Raw genomic sequence first — 16,162 nt, 5'->3', positions numbered from 1 at the left:
TAGAAGGAATATGCTTCTGTAAGAATCATACCCAAATTTTCATTCCCATAATATCACACTAGAAGTGATATGTAGGGCAGTGGTCACATTTTGCAGATGAATCTATTACGCAAATAATCCACACCAAAGTAGCACTTAGATCTCAAGTCTCCAAATCTACGTTTCGTGGTTTTATAAAAGCACTTCCAAAAAGCTGCCTTTATTGAACTTACACTTCAGTAAACCAAGATAAAGTAAAATTGTCAGAGTTACAATAATACCCAATAGGTGCAGGGACTGAATGAAAAGCAACAAACAAACTCATTTTTCTAGTTAGCCTCAAACAATATGTGTATATTTGTTCTCCACAAGCCACTTGAAGATGGTATTTCCTTCCCACCAGTGTCATGCTTTCCTGCTTGAAGTGCTTCCCCAAATGCCCCTAAAAAGCTGCAAACTCCATAAGATTCCATACCTTCAGGCCTCATTGAACTTCCACAGACATACACAGAGACAATGCCTTTGTCCATTTCTCTGATATACTTTGCCACCTTGCCCCCAGTCTCACAACCAGCTTATGCGGCTACCTCCTGTAGCTCCTGTCTAAAGGAGCCAGGCATAACTAACAGGCTAAGAAAAAAATATATAATAAGAAAACAGTGCAGACCTAGTCTAACTATGGGAGAGGTACTGATAGAAGGACACACAGACCTTAAAATAGTTTTAGCCAGACGTTTAGACACCTAAATTCTCAAGTTTTCTGAAGAACCCATAAACAACTGAAACTTTTCTTTCATATCCCTGCCCACTCAAGGATAAAATTACCAGACACTCCTTTTTGTTCTTTGAGAGAAAATCAGTTTACACAAAAAGATGCCAACAAGATTCACTTGGAACATCAAGTTTTCTCTGTCCTCTCTCCTTCCTTTATAAAATTTGTTTTTTTACCTTTTTCCTTAACTTGGTCGACCAATTCTCTCACATATAAATCAACAATTTTTCTGCAAGATAACTACGTTTCTAAGTTTTTCTTTGGGAAAATTTTTTTTAAAATTTTGTGGGTACGGCCGGGCGCGGTGGCTCACGCCTGTAATCCCAGCACTTTGGGAGGCCGAGACGGGCGGATCACGAGGTCAGGAGATCGAGACCATCCTGGCTAACACGGTGAAACCCCATCTCTACTAAAAAATACCAAAAAAAAAAACTAGCCGGGCGAGGTGGCGGGCGCCTGTAGTCCCAGCTACTCGGGAGGCTGAGGCAGGAGAATGGCATAAACCTGGGAGGCGGAGCTTGCAGTGAGCTGAGATCCGGCCACTGCACTCCAGCCTGGGCGACAGAGCGAGACTCCGTCTCAAAAAAAAAAAAAAAAAATTTTGTGGGTACATAGTAGGTATACATATATTTATGGGATACATGAGATATTTTGATATAGGCATACAATGTATGATAATCATATCAAAATAATCAGGTATCCATCACCTCAAGCATTCATCATTTGTGTTACATGCAATCCAATTATACTATTTTACTTATTTTCAAATGCACAATAAATTACTGTTGACTGCAGTTGCCCTATTGTGCTACCAAATACTAAATCTTATTCACTGTATTTAACTATATTTTTGTGCCCATTAACCATCTCCACTTACCCTCTACCTTCCATTACCCTTCCCAGCCTCTGGTAACCATCATTCTACTTTCTATCTCCATGAGTTCAATTGTTTTAATTTTTAGATCTCACAAATGAATGAGAACACGTGAAGATTATCTTTCTCTGCCTGACTTACTTTACTTAATATGATGTCCTCCAGTTCCATCCATGTTGCTGCAAATGACAGGATCTCATTCTTTTCTATAACTCCATTGTGTGTAGGTACATTTTCTTTATCCATTCATCTCTTAATGGACACTTAGGTTGCTTCCAAATTTGGCTACTGTGAATACTGCTGCAATAAACATTGGAGTGCAGATATCTCTTCAATATACTGACTTACTTTATTTTGGGTATCTACCTAGAAGTGGATTGCTGGATCATGTAGTAGCTCTATTTTTAGTTTTTTGAAAAACTTTCATGCTGTTCTCCACAGTAGCTGTAATTTACAATCCCACCAAGAGTGTACTACTGTTCCCTTTTCTCTATATCCTTGCCTTTTGTTTGTTATTTCCTGCTTTTGGATAAAAGCTATTTTAACTCAGTGAGATGATATCTCCTTATATTTTTGATTTGCATTTCTAAGATGAACAATGATAGTAAGCACCTTTTCATATACTTGTTTGCCATTTGTATGTCTTCTTTTGACAAACGCCTATTCAGATCTCTTGCCCTTACACACCCACCAACAGCATACTACTGTTCCCTTTTCTCTACATCCTTGCCTTTTGTTATTTCCTGCTTTAGGATAAAAGCTATTTTAACTCAGATGATTTCTTGTTGTATTTTTGATTTGCATTTCATTTGCATCTGATGATCAATGATGGTAAGCACCTTTTCATATACCTGTTTGTCATTTGTATGTCTTCTTTTGAGAAATGCCTGTTCAGATCTTTTGCCCATATTTTAATTGGATTATTAGATTTTTTTTCTATTGAGTTGTCTAACCTACTTACATAGTTTAGTTATTAATCCCTTATCAGATGGAGAGTTTGCAAATATTTTCTCTCATTCTGTGGTTTGTCTCTTCACTTTGTTGATTGTTTCCTTTGTGGTGCAGAAGCTTTTTAACTAGATGTGGATCCCATTTGTCCACTTTTGCTTTGGTTGCTTGTGCTTAGGGTATTACTTGAGAAATCTTTGCCCAGAAATCTTTCAAAATGTCCTAGATGGTTTCCCCAATTTTTTTTTAGTAGTTTCATAATTATAGGTCTTAGATTTAAGTATTTAATACATTTTTTATTTTTGCATATGGTGAGAGATGAGGGTCTAATTTTATTATTCTCCATATGGGTATCCAATTTCCTCAGCACCATTTATTGAAGACACTCTCCTTTCCCCAGTGTATGTTCTTGGCACCTTTGTTAAAAGTGAGTTCACTGTGCATATATAACTTTATTTCTGAATTCTCTCTTCTGTTCTATTGATCTATGTTGTTGCTTTTATGCCAGTAGCATACTGAGTCAGGTAATGCGACTCTTCCAGTTTTGTTCTTTCTGTTCAGGATAACTTTGTCTATTCTGGGTCTCGTGTGGTTCCACATAAATTTTAGAATTATTTTTCCTATTTCCGTGAAGAACGTCATTGGTATTTTGATAGAGATTACACTGAATTTCTAGATTGCTTTGGGTGGTATGGACATTTTAACAATATTTATTCTTCCAATCTATAAATGTAAAGTATATTTCCATTTGTGTCCTCTTCCATTCTTGCACTAATGTTTTATAGTTTCATTGTAGGGATCTTTCACTTCTTTGATTAAGTTTATTTCTAGGTATTTTATTTTATTTGCAACTCTGTGTGTGTGTGTGTGTGTGTGTGTGTGTGTGTGTGTGTGTGTGTGTGTGTGTGTGACAAAGTCTCTGTCCCTAAGGCTGGAGTGCTGTGGTGCAATCTCGGCTCACTGCAACCTCCGCCTCCCGAGTTCAAGTAGTTCTCTTACCTCAGCCTCCAAAGTAGCTGGGAATACAGGCACATGCCACTACACCCAGCTAATTTTTGTATTTTTAGTAGAGATGGGGTTTTGTCATTTTGGCCAGGCTAGTCTTGAACTCCTGACCTCAGGTGATCTGCCCAACTCAGCCTCCCAAAGTGCTGGGATTACAGGAATGAGCCACCATGCCTGGCCTTATTTGCAACTATTATAAATAAAATTACTTTTTTATTATACTTTAAGTTCCGAGGTACATGTGCAGAACGTGGGGGTTTGTTATATAGGTATAAATGTGCCATGGTGGTTTGCTGCACCCATTAACCTGTCATCTATGTTTTAAGCCTCGCATGCATTAGGTATTTCTCCTAATGCTCTCTCTCCTTGCCCCCCCCCACGCCCCCACTCCCTGACAGGTCCCAGTGTGTGATGTTCCCCTCCCTGTGTTCATGTGTTCTCATTGTTCAACTCCCACTTATGAGTGAGAAAATGTGGTGTTTGGTTTTCTGTGTTAGTTTGCTGAAAATGATGGTTTCCAACTCCATCCATGTCCCTACAAAGGACATAAACTCATTCTTTTTTATGGCTGCATAGTATTCCATGGTATATATGTGCCACATTTTCTTTTTCCAGTCTATCATTGATGGGCATTTGGGTGGGTCCCAAGTCTTTGCTATTGTAAATAGTGCTGCAATAAACATACATGTGCATGTGTCTTTATAGTAGAATAATTTATAATCTTTTGGGTGTATACCCAGTAACGGGATTGCTGGATCAAATGACATTTGGGCCTGTCGGGGGATGGTGGGGTAGGGAGGGATAGCATTAGGAGAAATACCTAATGCATGCAGGGCTTAAAACATAGATGACAGGTTGATGGGTGCAGCAAAACACCATGGCACATGTATACCTATGTAACAAACCCCCACATTCTGCACATGTACCCCAAAACTTAAAGTATAATAAAAAATATCTCCAGTTCTAGATCCTTGAGGAATCGCCACACTGTCTTTCACAATTAATTACACTGAATTAATTGTAATTAATTGTGAATTAATTTACACTCCCACCAAGAGTGTAAAAGTGTTCCTATTTCTCCACATCCTCTCCAGCATCTGTTGTTTCCTGACTTTTCAATGATCGCCATTCTAACTGGCATGAGATGGTATCTCATTGTGGTTTTGATTTGCATTTCTCTAATGACCAGTGATAATGAGCTTTTTTTCATGTTTGTTGGCTGCATAAATGTCTTCTTTTGAGAAGTGTCTGTTCATATCCTTTGCCCACTTTTTGATGAGGTTGTTCATTTTTTTCCTGTAAATTTCTTTAAGTTTCTTGTAGATTCTGGATATTAGACCTTTGTCAGATGGGTAGGTTGCAAAATTTTTCTCTGATTCTGTAAGTTGCCTGTTCACTCTGACGATAGTTTCTTTTGCTGTGAAGAAGTGCCTTAGTTTAATTAGATCTTATTTGTCAATTTCGGCTTTTGTTGCAATTGCTTTTGGTGTTTTTGTCATGAAGTCTTTGCCCATGCCTATGTCCTGAATAGTATTGCCTAGGTTTTCTTCTAGGGTTTTTACGGTTTTAGGTCTAACATTTAAGTCTTTAATCCTTCTTGAGCTAATTTTTGTATACAGTGTAAGGAAGGGGTCCAGTTTCAGTTTTCTGCATATGGCTAGCCAGTTTTCCCAACACCACTTATTAAACAGGGAGTCCTTTTGCCATTACTTGTTTTTGTCAGGTTTGTTGAAGATCAGATGGTTGCAGGTGTGTGGTGTTATTTCTGAGGCCTCTGTTCTGTTCTATTGGTCTGTAGATCTGTTTTGGTACCAGTACCATGCTGTTTTGGTTACTGTAGCATTGTAGTATAGTTTGAAGTCAGGTAGTGTGATGCTTCCAGCTTTCTTCTTTTTGCTTAGGATTGTCTTGGCTATATGGTCTCTTTTTGGTTCCATATGAAATTTAAAGTCGTTTTTTCTAATTCTGTGAAGAAAGTCAATGGTAGCTTGATAGGGATGGCATTAAATCTATAAATTACTTTGGGCAATATGGCCATTTTCACAAAATTGATTCTTCCTATCCAAGAGCATGGAATGTTTTTCCATTTGTTTGTGTCCTCTCTTATTTCCTTGAGCAGTGGTTTGTAGTTCTCCTTGAAGAGGTCCTTAACATCCTTTGTAAGTTGGATTCCAACGTATTTTATTCCCTTTGTAGCAATTGTGAATTGCAGTTCACTCGTGACTTGACTTTCTGTTTGTCTGCAATGGGTGTGTAGGAATCCTTGTGATTTTCTGCACATTGATTTTGTAACCTGAGACTTTGCTGAAGTTGCTTATCAGCTTATGGAGTCTTTTGGGCTGAAACGATGGGGTTTTCTAAATATACAATCATGTCATCAGAAAACAGAGACAATTTGACTTCCTCTCTTTCTATTTGCATACCCTTTATTTCTTACTCTTGCCCGATTTCTCTGGCCAGAACTTCCAATACTATGTTGAATAGGAATGGTGAGAGAGGGCATCCTTGTCTTGTGTGGGTTTTCAAAGGGAATGCTTCCAGCTTTTGTCCATTCAGTATGATATTGGTTACAGGCTTGTCATAAATAGCTCTTTTTTTTTGAGACATGTTCCATCAATACCTAGTTTATTGAGTGTTTTATAACATGAGGGGGTGTTGAATTTTATCCAAGGCCTTTTCTACATCTATTGAGATAATCGTGTGGTTTTCTTCATTGGTTTTGTTTATGTGACAGATTACGTTTATTGATCTGTGTATGTTGAACCAGCCTTGTATCCCAGGGATGAAGTGGACATGATTGTGGTAGATAAGCTTTTTGATGTGCTGCTGGATTCAATTTACCAGTATTTTATTGAGGGTTTTTGCAACAATATTCATCAGGGATATTGCTGAAATTTTCTTTTCTTTTTTTTGTCTTGCTTCTTTATCCAACTTGCCATCCTGTGCTTTTTAATTGGAACATTTAGCCATTTACACTGAAGGTTAATACTGATACGTGCGGATTTGATCCTATTATCATATTAGCTGGTTATTACACAGACTTGATTGTGCGGTTGCTTCATAGTGTCAGTGGTCTATGTAGTTAAGCATATTTTTGTGGTAGCCAGTAATGGTCTTTCCTTTCCATATTTAGCACTCCCTTAAGGACCTCTTTTAAGACAGATCTGGTGGTTACAAATTTCTATGGTATTTGCTTGCCTGAAAGGGATCTTATTTCTCCTACACTTCTAAGGCTTACTTTGGCTGGATATTAAAATCTTGATTGGAATTTGCTTTCTTTAATAATGCTGAAAATAGGTCATAATATATTCTGATGTAGAGTTTCTGCTGAAACATACACCTTAGGCTGATGGGGTTCCCTTTGTGGGTTGCCTGCCCATTCTCTTAGCTGCCTTTGACACTTTTTCTTTCATTTGTATCTAGGAGAATCTAATGACTGTTTATTTTGAGGATGATCATCTTGTGTAGTATCTCACAGAGGTTCTCTGCATTTCCCAAATTTGAATGTCAGTTTCTCTAGAGAGGTTGGAGAAATTCTTGTCAATGACATCCTCAATATGTTTTCCAAGTTGCTTGCTTTCTCTCCCTCTCTTTCAGGCTTGCCAATGAATCATACACTTGGTCTCTTTACATCATTCCATATTTCTCAGATGTTTGGTTCATTTGTCTTTATTCTTTTTTCTTTACTTTTGTCTGACTCAATTATTTTGGAGAACCAGTATTTCACCTCTGAAATTCTTTCCTCAGCTTGGTTGATTCTGCTGATAATACTTGTGACTGCATTATAATTTTTTTTCCATAAGTTATTGGGGTATAGGTGGTATTTGGTTACACGAGTAAGTCTTTAGTGGTGATTTGTGAGATTTTGGTGCACCCAAAGCAGTAAACACTGCACCATATTTGTAGTCTTTTATCCCTTGCCCCCCTCACATTCTTCCCTGCAAGTCCCCAAAATCCGTTGTATCATTCTTATGTCTTTGCATCCTCATAGCTTAGCTCCCAAATATCAGTGAGAACATACAATGTTTGGTTTTCCATTCCTGCATTGTTTCACTTACAGTAATAGTCTCAGTCTCAACCAGGTCACTGCAAATGCTGTTAATTCATTCGTTTTTGTGGCTGAGTAGTATTCCATCATATATATACCTACCACAGTTTCTTTATCCACTCATTTGGGCATTTGGATTGGCTCCACGATTTTACAATTGCGAATTGTGCTGCTACAAATACGCATGTGCAAGTGTCTTTTTCAAATGACTTCTTTTCCTCTGGGTAGATACCCAGTGGTGGGATTGCTGGATCAAATAGTAGTTCTACTTTTAGTTCTTTAAGGTATCTCCACACTCTTTTTCATAGTGGCTGCTCTAGTTTACATTCCCACCAGCAGTGTAGAAGTGTTCCCTGTTCACCACGTCTATTATTCACGCCAACATCTACTGTTTGTTTGTTTTTTTTAATTTTTTGATTACGGCCATTCTTGCAGGAGTAAGGTGGTATCACATTGTGGTTTTGATTTGCATTTCCCTGATCATTAGTGATGTTGAGTTTTTTTAAATATGTTTATTGGCAATTCGTATATCTTCTTTTGATAATTTTCCATTCATGTCCTTAGTCCACTTTTTGATGAGATTTTTTTTCTTACTGATTTATTTGAGTTCATTGCAGATTCTGGATATTAGTCCTTTGTCAGATGTATAGATTGTGAAGATTTTCTCCCACACTGTGGATTGTCTTTTTACTCTGCTGACGTTCCTTTTATCATGCAAAAGTTCTTTAGTTTAATTAGGTACCAACTATTTATCTTTGTTTTTATTGCATTTATTTTTGGGTTCTTGGTCATGAAATCCTTGTCTAAGACAATGTCTAGTAGGGTTTTTCCAATGTTATCTTCTAGAATGTTTATAGTTTCAGGTCTTAGGTTTAAGTCTTTAATCCATCTTGAGTTGAGTTTTGTATAAAGTGAGAGATGAGGATCCAGTTTCATTCTCCTATATATGGCTAGCCAATTATGCCAGCACCATTCATTGAAAAGGATGTCCTTTTCCCACTTTATGTTTTTATTTGTTTTGTCGAAGATCAGTTGGCTGTAAGTATTTGGGTTTATTTCTGGGTTCTCTATTCTGTTCCATTGGTCTATATACCTATTTTTATACCAGTACCATGCTATTTCAGTGACCATGGCCTTACAGTATAGTTTGAAATCAGATAGTGTGATGCCTCCAGATTGGTTCTTTTTGCTTAGTCTTGCTTTAGCTATGTGGGCTCTTTTTTGGTTCCATATGAATTTTAGATTTGTTTTTCCTAATTATATGAAGAATGATGGTGATATTTGATGGGGATTGCATTGAATTTGTAGACTGCTTTTGGCAGTATGGTCATTTTCACAATATTGATTCTACCCATCCATGAGCATGGGATGTGTTTCCATTTGTTTGTGTCATCTATGATTTCCTTTAGCAGTGTTTTGTAGTTTTCCTTGTAGAGCTCTTTTGACTCCTTGGTTGGGTATATTCCTAAGTATTATATTTTTCTGAAGCTATTGTAAAATGAGTTGAGTTCATGATTTTGTTCTCCACCTGGCCACGGTTGGTGTATAGAAGAGCTACTGATTTGCATACATTATTCTTGTATCTGGAAACTTTGCTGAATTATTTTATCAGTTCTAGGAGTATTCTGGAGGAGTCTTTAGGGTTTTCAAGGTAAATGATCATATCATCAGCAAACAGTGACAGTTTGTCTTCTTCTTTGTTGATTTGGATGCCCTTTATTTCTTTCTTTTGTCTGATTGCTCTGGCTAGGACTTCCAGTACTATGTTGAAGAGGAGTGGTGAGAGTGGGCATACTTGTCTTGTTCCAGTTCTCAGCAGGAATGCTTTCAACTTTTCCCCATTCAGTATTATGTTGGCTGTGGGTCTGTCATAGATGGTTTTTACTACATTAAGGTATATCCCTTGTATGTCTATTGTGCTGGGAGCTTTAATCATAAAACGATGTTGGATTTTGTTGAATGTTTTTTCTCCATCTATTGAGATGATCATGTGATTTTTTTTTAATCTGTTTATGTGGTGTATCACATTTATTGACTTGTGTAGGCTAAACCACCCCTGAATCCCTGGTATGAAACCCACTTATCATGGTGGATTACCTTTTCTATATGTTGTTGGATTCAGTTAACCAGTATTTTGTTAAGGATTTTAGCATCTATGTTCATCAAGGATATCAGTCTATAGTTTTTTGTTTTTTTTTTTTTTTTGGTTGTGTCCTTTCCTGTTATTGGCATTAGGGTGATGCTGGCTTCTTAGAATGATTTAGGGAGGGTTCCTTCTTTCTTATCTATTTCTTTAAGCTATCTATTTCTCTATCTTGTGGAATAGTGTCAAAAGGATTGGTAGCAATTATTCTTTGAATGTCAGGTAGAATTCTGCTGTGAATCCATCCGGTCCTGGACTTTTTTTTGTTGGTAATTTTTAAATTACCATTTCAATCTCACTGCTTGTTATTGGTCTGCTCAGGTATCTAATTATTCCAGATTCAAGTTAGGAGGGTTGTGTTTTTCCAGGAATTTACCCATCTCTTCTAGGTTTTCTAGTTTATGTGCATAAAGATGTTCATAATAGCCTTGAATGATCTTTTGTATTTCAGTGGTGTCAGTTGTAATATCTCCTGTTTTGTTTGTTAGTGATGTTATTTGGATTTTCTCTCTTCTTTTCTTGGTTAATCTTGCTAATGGTCTATCAATTTTATTTATCTTTCAAAGAGACAGCTTTTTGTTTCATTTACCTTTTGCATTTTTTTTTTTTTTTGTTCGTTTGTGTCAATTTCATTTAGTTCTACTTTGATCTTTGTTATTTCCTTTCTTCTTCTGGGTTTGGGTTTGGTTTGTTCTTGTTTCTCTAGTTCTTTGAGGTGTAAACTTAGGTTGTCTGTGCTCTTTCAGACTTTTTGATGTAGGCATTTAGGGCTGTGAACTTTCCTCTTAGGACCACCTTTGCTGTGTCCCAGAGGTTTTGATAGGTTGTGTCATTATTGTCATTCAGTTTGAAAAATTTTTTAATTTCCATTTCAATTTTGTTTTTGACCCATTGCTCATTCAGAAGCAGGTTATTTAATTTCCATGTATTTGCATAGTTTTGAAGGTTCCTTTTGGAGATGACTTTCAGTTTTATTCCACTGTGGTCTGAGAGCATACTTGATATAATTTCAATTTTTTTAAATTTATTGAGGCTCATGTTATGGGCTGTCATATGGTCTATCTTGGAGAAAGTTCCATGCACTGTTGAATAGAAGGTGTATTCTGTGGTTGTTGGATGAAATGTTCTGTATGTATCTGTTAATTCCATTTTTTCCAAGGTATAGTTGAAATCCAATGTTTCTTTGTTGACTTTCTGTTTTAATGACCTCTGTAGTGCTGTCAGTGGAATATTGAAATCCCTCACTATTATTGTGTTACTGTCTCTCAGTTCTTAGGCCCATTAGTAATAGTTTTACAAATTTGGGAGCTCCAGTGTTAGGTGTATATATGTTTAGTACTGTGATATTTTCCTGTTGGACAAGGCCTTTTGCCATATACTGTCCCTCTTTGTGTCTTTTAACTGCTGTTGCTTTAAAGTTTGTTTTGTCTGATATAAGAATAGAGACCCTTGCTCTCTTTTGGTCTCCATTTGCATGAAATGCCTTTTTCTACCCCTTTACTTTAGGTTCATGTGAGTCCTTATGTGTTAGCTGTGTCTCCTGAAGGCTGCAGATAGTTGGTTGGTGAGTTCTTATCCATTCTGCAGTTCTGTATCTTTTAAGTGGAGCATTTAGGCCATTTACATTCTACGTTATTATTGAAATGTGAGGTACCATTGCATTCATAAAGCTCTTTGTTGCCTGTGTACTTTGGGGTTTTTTTGTTTGCTTTTTTGCTTTTCCTTTTTATCTTGTATATTTGTTTTACAGGTCCTGTGTGATTTATGGTTTAAAGAGGTTCTATTTTGATGGGTTTCCAGGATTCATTTCAAGATTTAGAGCTCCTTTCAGCAGTTCTTGTGGTGGTGGCTTGGCAATGGCAAATTCTCTGAAAACGACTGTATCTTCCCTTCATATATGATGTTTAGTTTCACTGGATACACAATTCTTGACTGATAATTGTTTTGTTTGAGGAGGTTGAAGATAGGGCCCCAATCCCTTCTAGCTTGTAGGGTTTCTTCTGAGAAATCTGCTATTAATCTGATAGGTTTTCTTTATAGGTTACCTGGTGCTTTTGTCTTACAGATCCTGATTCTTCCATTTGTCTTAACTTTGGATAATCTGACGACAATCTGTCTAGGTGAAGATCTTTTTGTAATGAATTTCCCAGGTGTTCTTTGTGCTTCTTGTATTTGGATGTCTACCTCTGTAGCTAGGCCAGGGAATTTTTCCTCGATTAGTCCCCCAAATATGTTTTCCAAGCTTTTAGAATTCTCTTCTTCCTCAGGAACACCAATTATTCTTAGGTTTGGTCATTTAACATAATCCCAGACTTCTTGGAGGTTTTGTTCATACTTTCTTATTCTTTTTTCTTTGTCTTTGTTGGACTGGGTTAATTTGAAGATCTTGTCTTCAAGCTCTGAATTTCTTTCTTCTATTTGTTAAATTCTATTGCTGAGACTTCCCAAAGTATTTCACATTTTTAAAAGTTTGTCCAATGTTTCCTGGATATTGGATTGTTTTTTATTTAAGCTATCTAATTAAATGAGCATTTCTCCTTTCACTTCTTGTATCATTTTTTGGATTTCCTTGCATTGCACTTCACCTTTCTCTGGTCCCTCCCTGATTAGCTTAATAACTAATCTCCTGAATTCTTTTTCAGGTAAATCAGGAATTTCTTCTTAGTTTAGATCTATTACTGGTGAACTACTGTGATTTTGGGCGAGCGGGGTGTTGAAGAGACTTGTTTTGTTATATTACCAGAATTGGTTTTCTGGTTCCTTCTCATCTGGGTAGGCTCTGTCAGAGGAAAGGTCTAAGGCTAAAGGCTGTTGTTCAGACTATTTTGTCCCATGGGGTGTTCCCTCAATATACTACTCTCCCCCTTTTCCTATGGATATGGCTTCCTGTGAGCCAAACTGCAGTGATATTGTCTCTCTTCTGGGTCTAGCCACCCAGTGAGTCTACCCAGCTCCTGGCTGCTATTGGTGGTTGTCTGCACAGAGTCCTGTGATGTGAAGTGTCTACGGGTCTCTCAGCATGGTTACCAGCAACTGTTCCTTTGGAGGTGGCGGAGAGTGCAATGGACTCTGTGGCGGTCCTTAGCATTGGTGTTTTAATGCTCTATTTTTGTGCTGGTTGGCCTCCTTCCAGGAGGTGGTGCTTTCCAGAAAGCATCAGCTGCAGTAGCGTGAAAAGGAATGGGCGGTGGGCAGGGCCCTAGAACTCCCAAGATTATATACCTTTTGTCTTCTGCTACCAGGGTGGATAGGGAAGAACCATCAGGTTGGGGGCAGGGCTAGGCATGCCTGAGCTCAGAATCTCCTTGGGTGGGCCTTGCTGTGGCTCCTGTCAAGGGTTGGGGTGAGATTCCCAGGTCACTAGAGTTGTGTACCTAGGAGGATTATGGCTGCCTCTGCTGAGTCATGCAGGTTGTCAGCGAAGTTGGGGAAGGCCGGCAGTCACAAGCCTCACCCAGCTCCCACACAATCTAAAAGGCTGGTCTCACTCCCACTGTGCCCTCCCCAACAGCCCCGAGTCTGTTTCCAGGTGGAGGGCAAGAGGGGCTTGAAAACTTGCCCAAGGCTATCTGCTTCACAGGTGCAAAAGAAAGGGGCTTTAATTCTTCCCCAACTGGTGAAGTCTGCATGACAGATTTGTGCCCTTACCTGAATTCTGGCCAGAATTCTTGACGCGTTCAAATTGTTACAAAGTTTGGCTAGCGAATTCCGTCTCCCTGTGGAGTTTTACCCCCTGCTCCTCTGGCCACCCTCCCAATGGATCCTGGTGATGCCAAGCAGAAATGGGTTGCTTGGGGACCCAGTGAGCTCCCAGGGCCTTCCTAATGCTTCCTCTACCCCTGTATTTTGCTCAGCTCTCTTAACTTGACTCAGCTTCAGGTAAAGTCAGAAACTTCTCCCACAAACAGATTTTCAGTTTCTCTAGTTGGGGTGTGGGTTTGGGAGAGGAGGGTCTCCTTTTCCCACTTCCACAGTTGGGGCACTCACAATATTTGGGGTATCTTCCAGGTTCCTCAGGAACAGTCCACTTCCTTCAGAGGGTCTGTGGGTCCTCTCAGGATTGGTGGTTTGTTATTTCAGTCGATCTGGAGCTAAAATTCACAGTGCAAGCCTCCAGGTGCTGCTCTGTCTGGAGCTACAATCTAGTCCTGCCTCCCATCCACCATGATCCTCCACACTCCTGTATTATGATATTCTTTTTTTTTTTTTTTTTTTTTTGAGACGGAGTCTCGCTCTGTCGCCCAGGCTGGAGTGCAGTGGCCGGATCTCAGCTCACTGCAAGCTCCGCCTCCCAGGTTTACGCCATTCTCCCGCCTCAGCCTCCCGAGTAGCTGGGACTACAGGCGCCCGCCACCTCGCCCGGCTAGCTTTTTTTTTGTATTTTTTAAGTAGAGACGGGGTTTCACCGTGTTAGCCAGGATGGTCTCGATCTCCTGACCTCGTGATCCACCCGTCTCGGCCTCCCAAAGTGCTAGGATTACAGGCTTGAGCCACCGCGCCCGGCTATGATATTCTTAAAGTGAGTTTTCCAGCTCCACCAGATCAGTTTGATTCTTTTTTAAAATGGCCAGTTTGTCTTTTATATGCTGTATTATTTTATTGCATTCCTTAGATTCCTTAGATTGTGTTTCCATTTTTTCCTGAATATTGATGATCTTCATTCCTATGAATATTCTGAATTGTATTTCTGTCACTTCAGTCATTTCAGCCTGGGCTAAGAACAATTGCTGGGGAACTAGTGCAGTCATCTGGAGGTAGAAAGACACTCTGACTTTCTGAGTTGCCAGAGTTATTGCACTGTTTCTTTCTCATCTGTGTGTGCTGATGTTCCTTCAATCTTTGAAGCTGTCCTTCAGATTTTTTGGGGGGAGGTATCGTCTTTGATACCCCTGTGGGTTTAATTGTGGTATAACATGAGTTCAATTGACTGGGTTCATTTCTGGAAAATTTTAGAAAGCTGAGGCTCAGCTCAGCACTCCTAGTCTATGTGCTGTCACTCTGGTGTGGTGGTGCCAGGCCCCCAACTTTGTAAAATTCAGTAATGAAGCCATCTCAGCCTGGGCTTTTCATTGCTGGAAGGCTTTTTATTACAGCTTCAATCTTATTACTTGTTATTTATTCATTCAGGTTTTTTATTTATTCATGGGTCAATTTTGACAGGTTGTATACATCTAGGAATTTATCCATTTCTCATACCTTTTCTGATTTATTGGCACATAGTTGTTCATAGTAGTCTTTCATGTTCCTTGAATTTCCACAGTATCAGTTGCAATATCTTCTTTTCCATCTCTGATTTTATTTATTTAGGTCATCTTTCTTTTTTCTTATTTATTCTAGCTATGTCAACTTTGTCGATCTTTTCAAAAAAATCCACTTTTCATTGTGTCGATCTTTCATACTTTTTTTTTTTTGCATCAACTGCATTCATTTTTGCTCTAATCTTTATTATCTCTTTTCTTGCTACTACCATAGCTAGCACCTATGAGCCTGGACACTGGCCCACTTAGCCCACTGCAGTTAATGCTAACACCAGCATGGATTACTTGGGTTCTAGAGGGCTATCCCACCAATGCTACTGCTATTACCCATGCTATGCTTGCTGCTTAGGGGCTAGAGAACCTGCCTATCCCCCAGGCCACTGTTGCCATTTCCAGAACCCAAGAAAGCCACTTGGAGGCCCAGGAATCAGCCTAATCTAATCCACTAACTGATGCCAGCATAGGTCATTCTGAGGCCCAAAGATAGGCAGATTCATCCCAATAATGAGCTCCAAACACTGGCTTCACTAGTATCCCAGTCTCCAGCAAAACTACATCACAGCCTCCAGTAACAACCACACTCTAAGCTACTGAGGATATCACAGATACCACTGATTCTGTTTACAGCCAAATAAATTAGAAAGAGACTACACTACTACATGCACCCAGAATGAAAACCAAAGTGCCCTACATAGCCAACACCACAGATATATCTTCAGGAAAACATCTTCCCCTACAAAAGCAAATTTAAAAATTAAAAGAAGTGACTGTTATACCAAACGTACAGGTATCAATGTAAGGACACAGGAAACATGACACCTCAAAAGGATCACAATAATTCTCCAGCAGCAGATCTCAATTTAAAAAGAAATTCATAAAATCTCAGAAGAATAATTCAAAATATCAATACTAAAGAAGCTCAATGAGATACAAGAGAATACAGAAAAATAATACAAGGAAATAAGAAAAAATAACTCAGGATATGAATGGGAAATTTCCCAAAGAGATAGGTAACATGAAAAGAACCAAATACAAATTCTGGAACAGAAGAATTCATTGACTGAAGTATAAAATGCATTCAAGTGCTTTAACAATAAACTATATAAAGCAGAATAATCTCAGAATCTGAAGATGA

This window comes from Macaca thibetana, chromosome 1 (genome assembly GCF_024542745.1).
Source record: "Macaca thibetana thibetana isolate TM-01 chromosome 1, ASM2454274v1, whole genome shotgun sequence".
NCBI lineage: Eukaryota > Metazoa > Chordata > Mammalia > Primates > Cercopithecidae > Macaca > Macaca thibetana.
This window is presented reverse-complemented; position numbering follows the sequence as displayed.